A 13,483-nucleotide genomic window follows, 5' to 3' on the forward strand; every position below is an offset into this window, starting at 1 on the left:
CTAAGCTCCCAGCAGACTCCCGAGACTAACAGACCTTCCACAAAGTAAGTGAGGAGGGGGACCGAAGGGAGCACGTAGAAGAGGGAGGTTCTGCCCGGTGACCAGTGGATGTAGTAGAGCAGCCAGAAGTCCTCAACCGTGTGCCTGGCAGAACATCTCCATCTTGCAGGCCCTGGAAACCTGGGCCAGATCCTGCAGGATATTGGTCGCCTCAGACAGCACATTCCACCAAACAGTGGCTGTGGCTGAAAAGGTTCTGGCCCTGATCAAAGACAATAAGACTGCCCTCAGGCCATAGATTTCCAATAGATTTTGAGAACTAGAATGAAGCATCCTTGGGAGGATATGGTGGGACATTTATATCTCACCTTTCATCCCAAGATACCTAAAATATATATATCTATAAGACCTATCTCATATAAAATCAATCCATTCAAACACACACACACACACACACACACACACACACACACACACACACACACACACACACACACACACACACACACACACACACACACACACACACAAACATCACAGAGAAGCCCCTGCAAAAATGTCCCTTAAAACAAAAAAGCCAACAATGATGGGATTCTATTGTTGTACCTAAAAAGCAACAGAGCTGCTGCAGGAAATGCTGAATGTACCACTGTCATGGATGAGAATCTGCAAATTTTGATTGCTGCAGTGAGCAGTTGGTGGGCAGGCTCATATATTGGGAGAGAGAGATGGACCTTCACATATGGGGAGGACTTTAAAGGAAAGAATTAGCACCCTGAAATGAGTCAAACAGAAATCCAGTGGAGATTTTTAAAACTTTAACCTAGAAGTTACAGAAGCACTGATCAGCACAGGGAAGGTTGATAACCTATGGGGCTCTTTCACACATGCAGAATAATGCACCTTCAATCCACTTTCACAATTGTTTGCAAGTGGATTTTGCTATCCCGCACAGCTGCAAAGGGCATCGAAAGTGGATTGAAAGTGAATTATTCTGCATGTGCGGAAGGGGCCATGAATACAGTGTAGATGGGGGAAAACATCTGGCCACCTTTTCAACTTGTTTTTCCAGCAACAAGGCAAACCCTTCCTCTTAACATAACCTGTCAACAACAACTTCACACTGTCAAGCAAATGTTTATCAGCCCTCTCCAGGACCTCTGACTTCCCTACCAGCATCAATTCTGTTTTGTCTGGATTTAGCTCTGGCTTGCTCATCTACTTGACTTCATCTATTTGACCTCAGCATCCAGGCACTGGTATTGGACAGAGGCTGCAGTTTCTGGAGGCTTGTTAAAGAAATAGTCAGAGCTGGGTGTTATCAGCATTTGATGACACCCAACTGCAGAGCTCTGGTGATCTTACTCAGCATAAATATTAAGGAGAACAAGCGATTAAAACAAAAGAACTCCCCACTCACAATCTTGCAAAGAAGCTGCTAGAGCACTCATGAGTCCATGCACATGTTCCCATCCTTTTGTCTGTACATATAACAAAATGTGACTTTTCCCAAGCCTCTAAAGCAACTATGTCAAATGTGGGATTAAACAAATAGGGTCAATAATAGCGGCTGATTTTCCAAAAATGGTCTCTGCGCTACAGTATATTGTGTTGTTTAGCCCATACTGGACTGTCTAAATTTATGTACAATTTGTATACAATTGAGCCTGATTTATGTACAATTGAGCCTTATTCAAAACCATGTTCTCAGGTCTTCCCTTTGTCTATTTTTTGTGCCGCACTCATTTCCTTCCCATCCATGACACTCCAAGGGAGGGGCCATAGCTTAGTTGTAGAGCATCTGCTTGGTACACAAGTGAGTTTCAGCCTCTGGCTTCTCCAGTAGGTGTTGTGAAGGACCATTTTCTAAAAGCCCCGGAGAACCCCCTTTCTGTCTGAGTAAACAGTACTGACCTTGACAGACCAATGGTCTTACTCCAGCAGCTTCATCTGTCCAGACATTAGAGATCTGCTGCAGTATAGAAAATATAGTCATTGTACTTCTCGTGCTAGGCAGGCTTCTGGCATCTTATCCAAAGCAGGGTATCTGGATGCCTTGCCTGTCTAATCTTATGATGGTCTAGCCACCATGTTCTGCATTCATTGTAAGGGAAGCCCAAAACATAGGATAGATGGATATAACCTTTACATGCCAAATAACTGCAGATTACCTCATGATATTTGTGATTCTATTGTGTCCTCAGAAAAATGAGTCAGAAAAACACTACTTTTTATACCTGGCGAAAACATACTTTTGCTGTTTTACATATGTGATAAAAAGCTGAGGTGCCCTTGATGTTTCTTAATGAATCGCAACAGCCATCTTGACAGTGAGTGAAACAGAAGGTCTTTTAATTAAATAATCAGAAATAAAAAGTTGTACCTTCCACTGGTAAAAGTTAATTCAATATGCTGAAATCATAAATATTTACTGATGCACATACTGGAAAACATCTACTACAAAGCAAAACAAACGTATTCCTCAAATCCATGATGACAAAAAATGAATGATTGTGCCATTAACCAGGCATTAACAATATGCTTGGGGCAGAAACATAAAAACACCCCTCTCCCTTAGAAAGTTTTCCATTGGAAAACAATATTTAAGTATATTGTCGAAGGCTTTCACGGCCGGAATCACTTGGGTGCTGTGTGGTTTCCGGGCTGTATGGCCGTGTTCTAGCAGCATTCTCTCCTGACGTTTCGCCTGCATCTGTGGCTGGCATCTTCAGAGGATCTGATGTTGGGAAAGCAAGTGGAGTATATATCTGTTGGAGTGTCCAGGGTGGGTGGGGGAAACCTTGCCTGTGAGTAACAAAGGCGGCAACCAGGTCAATAGTTGAGGGCATCTGAATAGAAGTATGAGTAACAATGAAGACTAATCATCTAAAAAATCATCTAAAAGAATCATCTAAAAGAATCATCTAAAAATGGCAGTTTTCCTTCATTTTCTTTCTCCATAGTAAATTGGATGTTTGGGTGGATCTTGTTGATATGGTCCAGGAACTTGTTTAGTTCTTCTTAGTTCAACAAGATCCACCCAAACATCCAATTTACTATGGAGAAAGAAAATGAAGGAAAACTGCCATTTTTAGATGTTTTAGTCATCCGCAAACCAAACCAGCAATTGGGACACACGGTATACAGAAAACCTACTCACACAGACAGATATCTACACAAAAACTCCAATCACCATCCAGGGCAAAAAAGGAGCACCATAAAAACTTTGGTACATCGCGCAAACAGAATCTGTGAACCTCACCTCCTGCAAGATGAATTGAATCACCTAAACAGGGCTCTACAGGCTAATGGTTACTCTAATACAGAAATCAGAAGGGCTGCAAGACCAAGAACAAGCCACATGAACAAAGATAAAGAGCCATCTAGAGGGAAGGTGTTCTTACCATACATCAAGGGAACCACTGATCGCATAGGAAAACTGATGAAGAAGCACAACCTACAAACCATCTACAGACCCACTAAGAAAATTCAACCGATGCTACGTTCAGCAAAGGATAAGAGGGATCCTTTAGCTACTGCAGGAGTCTATCGCATACCATGCAGCTGTGGACAAGTCTACATAGGAACCACCAAACGCAGTGCACAGACACGTATCAAAGAACACGAAATGCACTGCAGACTTTTTCAGTCAGAAAAATCAGCAATAGCAGAACACATGATAAACCAACCTGGACATAGAATATTATTTGAAAAAACAGAAATTCTGGACCACTCTGAAAGCCACTACGTCAGACTACACAGAGAAGCAATTGAAATCCATAAGCACATGGACAATTTTAACAGGAAGGAAGAAACTATGAAAATGAACAGAACTTGGCTGCCAGTGTTGAAAAATACTAGGGTCAAGACTGTGTCAAACCAGCTCCACACAAACACAGGATGACCATAGACAAAAGAAACAAAGGCCAAGATACTTCTATTCAGATGCTCCCACCAGTGACCTTGCTATCTACAGGGTTACTCCCAGGCTATAGTCTTCATTGTTACTCATACTTCTATTCAGATGCCCTCAACTATTGACCTGGTTGCCGCCTTTGTTACTCACAGGCAAGGTTTCCCCCACCCACCCTGGACGCTCCAACAGATATATACTCCACTTGCTTTCCCAACATCAGATCCTCTGAAGATGCCAGCCACAGATGCAGGCGAAACGTCAGGAGAGAATGCTGCTAGAACACGGCCATACAGCCCGGAAACCACACAGCACCCAAATATTTAAGTAGCCTTATACTAGATACTAGGAGCCGTGTGGCATAGTGGTTAAATGCTTGCACTGCCACTCACACGGTCAGGAATTCAAGCCCCTTGTGGGTCAGATATCCTGGCAGCTGGTTCATAGTCAACTCAGCCATTCATCCATTTCTTGGTCGGTAAATGAGTACCTAGCTCATAGCTAGGGAGTAAAGAATAGCCGGGGAAAGCAATGGCAAACTACCCCACAAAAGAGGCTTGCCTATAAAATCACTGCTCGCAGTGGTACCCCAGGGTTGAACACGACTGAAGGGGAAACTTTACCTTTTATTCTAGATACTGGTACTGAAAATTTGGCTTCATGATTGTAATACTGAGGATCATTCTAGCTTTCCTCTGTGAACATTATCGTTCATCCCAAACTGATTACTGGGGAAGTTTAGGAGAAGTTTGGAGGCAGGCTACGGCTCAGTAATAAACAAACACATTGCATGCTGGGTTGGACTTTGCCCAGTTCAAATAAATGATGAAGCAGAAGGGAATTTGCTCTGCATTTGAAATTAGTAGTTTAAATTTTTTATTAAGACCTATTATAACAGCCGTTAGGTATCTATGAGCAGCAGCCAGGAACTAATCACTAATTTCTTTGGGGTCACAATATAGCATGGCTTTGTCCTGGAGTAAAATCATCTTTCATTCAAAAGTATGTTAACTGACTGAAATAAGTAACCAAGACTGTCAAACCTGGGAGAACAGACTCTTCTTTACTTCTTAGGCTACAATATGCTTATTCTTATATCAGTGCAGGGGCTGTTGGAGTCATAAAATCCAATTTGACTCCCTTCTGCTAATTTTGACCCCATGACCTTCTCCAATTAAGTCTTCATTCAAACAGAGAAAGACTTCCCACCATGAAGAATAGCTTTTCTGGTGGATAAAGGTTTCCTCTGAAGACCCTTTCTTTGATAAAGGAAGTGTTTCTCCGATAGAAAAAAATCTTGGTGGGAGGAAGTGACAGGATCCAACAATGGAAGGGAGTCATAAGATCCAACCTTGACAATTACATCCTGTTTGACTTTCAGTTCAGCAACTGTGTTTAACAAGGCTGAAAGTTTGCTTTGAGTTATTCTGGGAATGTGATTTTTCAGTCATGAAGCCTCATACATTATGGCACTCAGTGCTATGTAGAGTACTTAGCTACAGATACACCCATGAGACTTAAGTAGGAGATAAACGGAATAAATTATTTGAAGGACAATGATCAGGCGGATGCAGGTGGCATGACATTGAAACGAAAGACTGGACCAATTTCTGGTGGTGAATGCAAAATGAATGCTTGTCAAAGATATCATGCAAATATTGTCGTGAAAATCTAAAAGAATAGCTTGCCATAAGTATTTTTTTTAATGGAGGGAATCCTACCTTTCCGTTGAGCAAAAGTCAAGCCTTTCTCCATCTCAGAAAATCTTCCTGCAATGGAAGAGTCACTTAAATTGGGAATCAGCTTCTTAGGCTGTAGAAATTTCCTTTAACCCAACGTTGGATACCCATGAATCAAATATAAGGCATTTTTAAGCACTGTGGATCAGTGGTGTAGCGCCAACGTGCTGATGGTGGGGTGCGTGTGCGTGTGCGATGTCCTGGACAGAGCTGTGGTGGAGGCGTGGCCCAGCTGAAAAGGGGGCATTCCAGGGGGCGGTTCTGTGGCAGGGGCGCAGAGCACGCGTGTGCCCCGGGCGCAGTATTTCCTCGCTCCACCCCTGCTATGGATTTTACAATACTATATCAGATGAACGATTCCAACATGCTGGCTGTGATGGAATCGAAGTCCCACATGTGGTACATCTCTTACTGACTCCCTTGCAGCCTAGAAATGCTACATTATCAGACATCAAGGCCACAATGCAATATTAATTTTTCTCCCAAATCATTAATGACTGCAGAACATTACAAGTTCTATCTGGGAAGCAGAGATTTGGCGATACAATTTGTGACACTAAGAAAAATGTCAGAGCACTGTTGTTTTAGGCAAGTGTTAAATGCTACCTTGAGAGGCCAGGCTGATAGTTCCCACAATTATTAGAGGTGAGGAAAAGGTTACTCACTGTCTCAACACTAACTATCACAAGGGATTTCAGGGTGCAGCATGCTATGAAAGCTGGATAGAGGGATTGCAAGGAATTTAGAATGAATCAGGAAGTACATCTCTATGAACAAGGCAAGCTTTAGGAATGCTCAGATTGCATATGCCAAGAAAGATTGGTGATTACAGCAACTACTTTGCAGACAAAAGAGAAGGAACATTGTAATAGTCTGCTTACTGACCCCAAGGAAGGACCCAAAAGTAGTGCCTGGGGCTCAAGATCCCCCCATCCCCCCTAGAAGGGGGGGGGGCAATGCTTTTCGATTTGCAGTGCTTCTCAATGGGCATTAGACCTGTCCTCCACATTCTCTTATGCATGTCTGTGAATCTTTGAAGATAGATCCTCCAATTTTTAAAAACTATATATTACCAGAATCAGCAGAACCAGCTGAATACAACTACATAATTTTTGGCTGAAAAGGAGGCCAGGATTAGAGCCTGCAGAGCAAATGTCCTGGGGCAACCTTCAGCAAATGGAGGCAGGGAGAGTCTCTTCACCAGCTCACAAAATGTAGGTCACGAGCAGAGGGTGAAACTGACCAGAGAGCAAAACAGTCAGCCTCTTTTTCACATGGACGCCTTTGGTATCTAAAAAGCACACCTCTTTTTAAGACATCTTATTTTGAATATGCAGAGTGAAAAGAGGCAGTTGCCTCTTTTTAAGATATCCCACATACGTCTTTTTTGTGCTGTGCAGAATGAACCATTTATTCAGCAATGGGGGAGAAGGGCAAGCATGTGAGAGAGGGAGTAACTATCATATTCTTAAGGTTTTTTTGTGTGTTGCTTGTTACCTGCTCTGTGTCAGCTCTGTCCCAAACTGTCTGTATAGAGCAATTGGTTGGAAGTGAGTCATTGCTGCTATGGCTAGCCTTTTATATAATTGGATAGTTTGTGTGGTAGAAGTCAGTATGCATGATAATTAGAGTTCACACTAGAATCAGGAAGGTCCAAGTTTGAATTTTAGTCTAGTTGGGTGACCTTGGTAACCTAACCTAACACAACGTAATTGTTGTGAAGATAATATGGAGGAGTGAAGAATTATGTAAACTGCTTGGGTCCCCCTGGGAAGAAAGGTGGGGTATAAATGAAGTAAATAAATATATATCTTTACTGAGCTGCTCCACATTGCTTTTGAGATGGCTTGGCTATATCTTTATAGCAACAGGACAGAATTCAGAACTCAGATGCAACAGTCTTATCAACGTAAGAGGTCATTACCAGTTAGTTCAGCTTGGGGCCTTGGGTTACAGATTGGTAGTATAGAAACTGGTGTCTGCACAGATTTCTGAATTTACAGGAGGGCCTCTTTCCTTTACTCATGATGTCTTAGGATGCAAATATAAGATATGCCCAGCACCTGTGATCAGACTCACAAACAGAACTACACTGGGGGCATTCACCGTACAAAGCCCTCATTCTCTTGGTGCTGCAAGGCGATGCTGATACAAGGGAGAAGCTCACGGGTTGCATCTCATTCCACTTTCACCAGTGGAAATGGAAGAAGGAGTCTTTTCACTCCTTTTCTAGGGCGTGTAGAGCCAATGCTTCTTCATTCAAGCAAATGAGATATTTTTCATGTGCGTTTCCCCAACATATGTCTATCTGTGAGTCCAGTCATGCCCCATGGCCCAGCCTTTATTGGGCATAACATTTGGGTGTATGTTCAAAATGTGATATTATTAAAATCACTTGCCATAGGGAGATGTCACATATGCAGTTTCCCATACAGTTAGGAGTCTATCTGGTTTATTGGCTGCAGCCCCACAATCAGTGTAATGTAAGAATAAGCAATTAAGAAGCGCCTTAGTAAAAGTGAGAATTGATATAAATAATGATTTATTAATGGTAGGAATAATAGAATATAAAAGGGTAAATAGAACTCTGGGACCAATGTATAAAATTATGATCAGAGCTGCACATGCAGTGATAGCATTGGACTGGAAAGATAATAAAAAATGGACAATCTTGAAAATGGTTGGAATATGTATGGGAACAAATACAGTTAGAAATTTTTGAGAAGATGGCAAAAAATGTGCTATGGCAAGAGAAATTAAAAGACATTATGAAGATATGGACAATGTTTGAGACCTGGATGAGAGAAGCCGGATTTAATGAAGAAATTTGGGAGAAGAGAACACAGAGAATGAACCTTCTGCTGCTTGCTTGAACAACAGGGAAAAAGAAGAGGGGGTGGGAGGGGGAAAAAGGGGGAAAATGTATAGTTTGAATAAATATATTGTATGTAACGGTTATATAAACATTCTATACAATAATTTTTTTTAAAAAAAAGAAATTAGGAAGAGCCTTGTTGGGTCAGACCAGTGGTCCATTTAGTCAGACTAGGGAATATTGTGCAAGATGGACCATAATTACGATTTTGTGGCTTAGGACTCACTGTACCTGGGTTTATGCTTTATGTGCAAGCAAGTGCTGAATGTAAAAGAGCCAGTGAGCTTGTTTAAATCTGGCCCCAGCTATCTGGAACCGTACTGGCATAAGGCCATGTTCCTCACACCCTTTTTATAACTGGCATCATGCTTAAGCTGAAACAACTATAAATGAAGTCAATATCTCTGCAGAGAAAAAACTGATTTCAAAACAACATAAACATACAAATGCTGAACAGCCAAAGCACCCACAGTTTAATGTGTACTAATAAGGGTGATGTCAAGATAAAGTCACACCGCATGTTATACTACAGGTACTCAGTGCAAAATGTGTTTGCCTCCTTACAACCAAGTGATCTAAGGTTAGATGAAAATATGGTAATTGGTTGCTTCTGCTGCACCTCTCCCTAGCGGCCTGCTTAGTTAAGTTCAGAGCCACACAGCCCACACAGCTTATTGGACCCACAAATCACACACCCCTCCTTATTGCTTTCATACACAAAAAGAGAGCCTAGATACCACACATGAGGAGGGCAATGGAAAGTTTTTCTTTAAATAAAGATAAATTCAGCCTGCTGCAGTTCCCAGCTAGACTTTAATATATGCAATTACCACAGTTAACAACAAAATGAAATCTCTGCTGTGCCTATACATTAAGTGCTTGCTTTGGGGATCCCAGCAGCCTCCTCTGGGAGCTGAAGGCCAGGAGAAGAGCAGCATTCTTCGTTATTAACAGAAAACTCTGCATTCATTGGACTGATTTTCAGTTAAGTAAACTTGATCAGACGGAATATAAATCCCCTCGTTTTGCTGGACTAGCGCAGGATGCCGTTTCAGTACTATTCACTCTGTTCTTTAGGGCACAGTTTTATGAAACACTAATCTGGGCTTCCCATCTTTGCACCTACATGAAGATCATGATTGCTATTAGCTGCAGTTGTAACATTTCATACAGCAAAAGGGGATAGCTAGTACAGCGTCTGAAAAACGTTTCCTGTTTCAGAATGCTGGCCTCTTTAGAAGGGTAATATCCCTGGTGTGCTCAAAACACAGCACAAAGCTGTGTGAGCTGTCCATAGATGACATTCTATATTGTGTTCTGGAGGACAAAGGCAGTGTAATTTCTACATCATTTCTGTCACTGGATGATACAATTATTTTGCCATCTGTTTGTGATGTGTCTATACTGCGTCTATGAGTAAATCCATGGTGTGTTCTTGCCACTTAGTTATTTTTAAATAAATATACATGGATGACATTGGAATACTTACTGTTCAAATCTGAATACACTGATATGACTTAACACATCCTCCCTTAATTTGGAATGCAATACAGTATATTCACTTGAGTGGAAGCTTTTACAACAGAATTTACTGAAGATGAGTAATACATCTGACTCCCCAGTAAAAATCTTACATGCTTAGTACCACTGAACCACCACCAGTTATAAATTACACACAGAGGGAAATATGGGAAAGTTGGCATCACACGTGGGATTTTTATTGGGTTGTAGAATGGTATCCTGAACCTTTGTAGTGGTTTAACAGCCCAATCCTGGGGGGGGGTGGTGGTGGTGGTTTACCTGCAGTGCCCACCACACAAGGGGCACATGTGTTTGTGGAGTGGCCAAATCAGAGGTGAGATTCAGGGGGTTCTGTAGGTTCTGTAGAACCTGTTGTTAAAATTTCCTTTTTCACTTTTTTAATACTTAAAATATTTTATTAAGTATTAATATTTTTAATACTTACAATAAAAAAGTGATATGAAAAAATATTTTTAAAAATACTTTTTAACAGTCATATTTGAATCCCACCGCCATCAGAACCTGTTGTTAAAATGTTTGAATCCCCCCACTGGGCCAAATACATGAGTGCCCAGGAAATGAATGGCTCCATGATGCCTGACACTAGAAGCAGCTGCTGTGCTCCAGCTGCGCAGGTGCAGGATGCTGTCTAAGTGTGGCTAGGGCCATTCCAGAGGTGGAGCCAGCATTAGTCAACTTCAACCCGGTCTTTGCCAACTGGACTGCCAGTGCCCAGGGCTTGGACTCACCCTACCCTTTTGGGTGGCATAAGTCCACAGAGCCCAAAGGCAGGTGGCAGGGAGGCTTTTTTCAGTTTTTACCTCCCCACATCACCAAGGAGTCCTCTTGGAGGTGGCGGGGCAGTGCTGCAGCGGACCCGCATCCCACTGTTGGGGGGCAGGGGTCTGGATTGCGCTGTAAGTTCTTAAGTAACAAGAATCATTAAAAGATGATCCCCCTTTCAAAGCAACTGACCTCCCTCCCCTCCCCCCCATATCTAGAGAGAGATTTTCATGCTAGAGAGGGAAGCCCTTTATAATGGCTAATATCACATGTTGAACGTTTGGGTCTGTTTCTGGCATCAGTGCCACACAGCTTTCTAGGGGACTGTAATAGAGTGTCAAACGTTGATTTGTTGAGGATAGTTGGCAATCACAGGACTCGCTCAGCACACTTCAGCTCATTTGACAGCAGGCAAGGGCTGATGGGAGCAGATAGGATATGTATGTGCATTTTCTTTCTCTGGAAATGAAGCACTGAAATATTTCAATATCACTGTAAAATCCTAAGCAAAGTTATACCTTTCTAAAGCCACTGACTTCAAAGGTTTATTAGAGTCAGCATATTTAATGTGGTAAGCAATTTTCTGGCTCTCAGATATGCCTACGGAGTTGTTTACCAGAACGGAGATGACATAGCTTGAATAATTCCAACTTTGCCCCTTAATAAGTCTTGAGAGCCTACACTTGTGGGAAGAGTTCACTGTAGAAAGCATGAGGTCAGGTGGGGACAACAAGGTAGGCAGTCAAGTTGCCGGAAAAGGACATAGATGTTCAACCTTTGAATTGACACACTATGAGTCACCGTTGTGATGCTTTGGCATATTCTAAGATGCATGAATGGATGCATCATTCATACAGTACTTGCATTCCTTAAAACCCTTGAATGGATTATAGAACAGCAATTCTCAAATTCTGTTGCACTGAAGGCCATTTCCCTTGTTTTTATAAGCCTTACTCAAGTGACAACAAGTTGAATGCTTCCCAACATTAACAGCTGCATTTGTCCTCTGCAGTCACGTTCTAACAAATATATACACACAGGAAAAACAGCGCACGTAGCCAGGGATTTCTTATACTGCTTGCGCTGCTGAAAAGGCTGTTTTCGGCCGAGAGGTTGCTCCTTCAGCATTTTCTTCTATTATTTTCAACATGTTTTTGGGAACTACCTGAAAGGGCACAGGGGACCACTGAGGGCCTCCAGACCACACGTTATGAATCACTGTTGCAGAAGAAAGCAAGAGGGTGTGAAAATAATGACACTTTTTTGGTATTCCATAAAAGTGAGAAAGATGCCAAAGAGGCAACCCTGCAAAGTCCAACTATACTTTTAGGAAGATGGCACATATTTATTCTCCCCCCCCTCCCCCCCCCCCCCCCCGCTTTGAATCCACCATTAAGCAAAATAACCTCACGTCCGCCACACGGAAACACAAGTTCTGTGTGTTTGTGCTAGTTTGCTGCAGTTGCAGAAGTGCCTGTGCATTATTCATTAAAAGAACGTTCCTGAAGAAGCAGCAACAGCAATTCTTGCTGTCAAGGCAATTCCCACACCAAGTTCTAATCAGAGGTAGGGCTGCTCCTATTCATCACAGATCCGCTCTTGCTTCCCAAAGCCACTTGCTTCCCAAAGACACATAGCAATTTTAAGGACTCTTACTGAATTAACCCTTTACTTGTCCTTTTTTTATTGCAGCACTTTCATGTTGAATGTGGATATATTTCCTTTTAAAAGTTCCGCTAGCAAAAGTCTCACTGAAAAACCAAGAGATATCACTATAGTATGATGTGGACAGGAGACCCTCCAGGAACAGGATTTCAGGTAGCATTTTAGACTGCAGCAGGAGTGTTTGTCTACGGCTGCCTCCTAAATTCACAACTGGGGTGAGATTTGAACCTGTGACTTCCGAGATCACAGTTCATTCTCTGAGCCATAATGCCATAGTATCATGGCATCTAGTGCTCTGTATGACTTCAAGAATGGTTTGAGTCATATCAAGTTTCAGAAATCGTTTTGAAATAACAACATTCATTCAGCAGTTGATATTGCTAAATTGGTGGAAATTCTCTTGTCAAGGCTAGCCTAGTTTTATGCTATTTTCATGCACATAATTCACTTCTTTTTAAAATTTTCTTTGGAAGTACAGGAAGTGCAGGGTTGCCAGTCAGGGACAACTGGCACGGACCATCTTCTTGACAGTGCATTGAGGCATGATGTCACTTCCAGCAAAAACAAACAAAAAACCATGGAAGTGAATCATCATGCTGGGGTGGCGTTCACCCAAAACTCTATGATTGAACAATAGAGTTCTGGGTGAATCCTAGAATGTCACCCTAGAACAATGGCATTATTTCAAGTGTTTCACCAAAAGTGAAGCCACACATTGCAATTCTATTGAGGATCCCCTTCATTTTTCTCCACTGGCTTGTCAAGCTGCAGTATGGCTCCACTGCAGATGCACTAAGAAACCCACTGATACCAGGGGTCTGCAATCTGCGGCTCTCCAGATGTTCATGGACTACAAATCCCAACAGCCCCTGCCAGTATAGCTAATTGGCCATGCTGGCGGGGGCTGATGGGAATTGTAGTCCATGAACATCTGGAGAGGCGCAGGTTGCAGACCCCTGCACTGATAAAATTATTTGAGGAACTCCA

Source organism: Sphaerodactylus townsendi, linkage group LG01, assembly GCF_021028975.2.
Source record: "Sphaerodactylus townsendi isolate TG3544 linkage group LG01, MPM_Stown_v2.3, whole genome shotgun sequence".
Taxonomy (NCBI): Eukaryota; Metazoa; Chordata; class Lepidosauria; order Squamata; family Sphaerodactylidae; genus Sphaerodactylus; species Sphaerodactylus townsendi.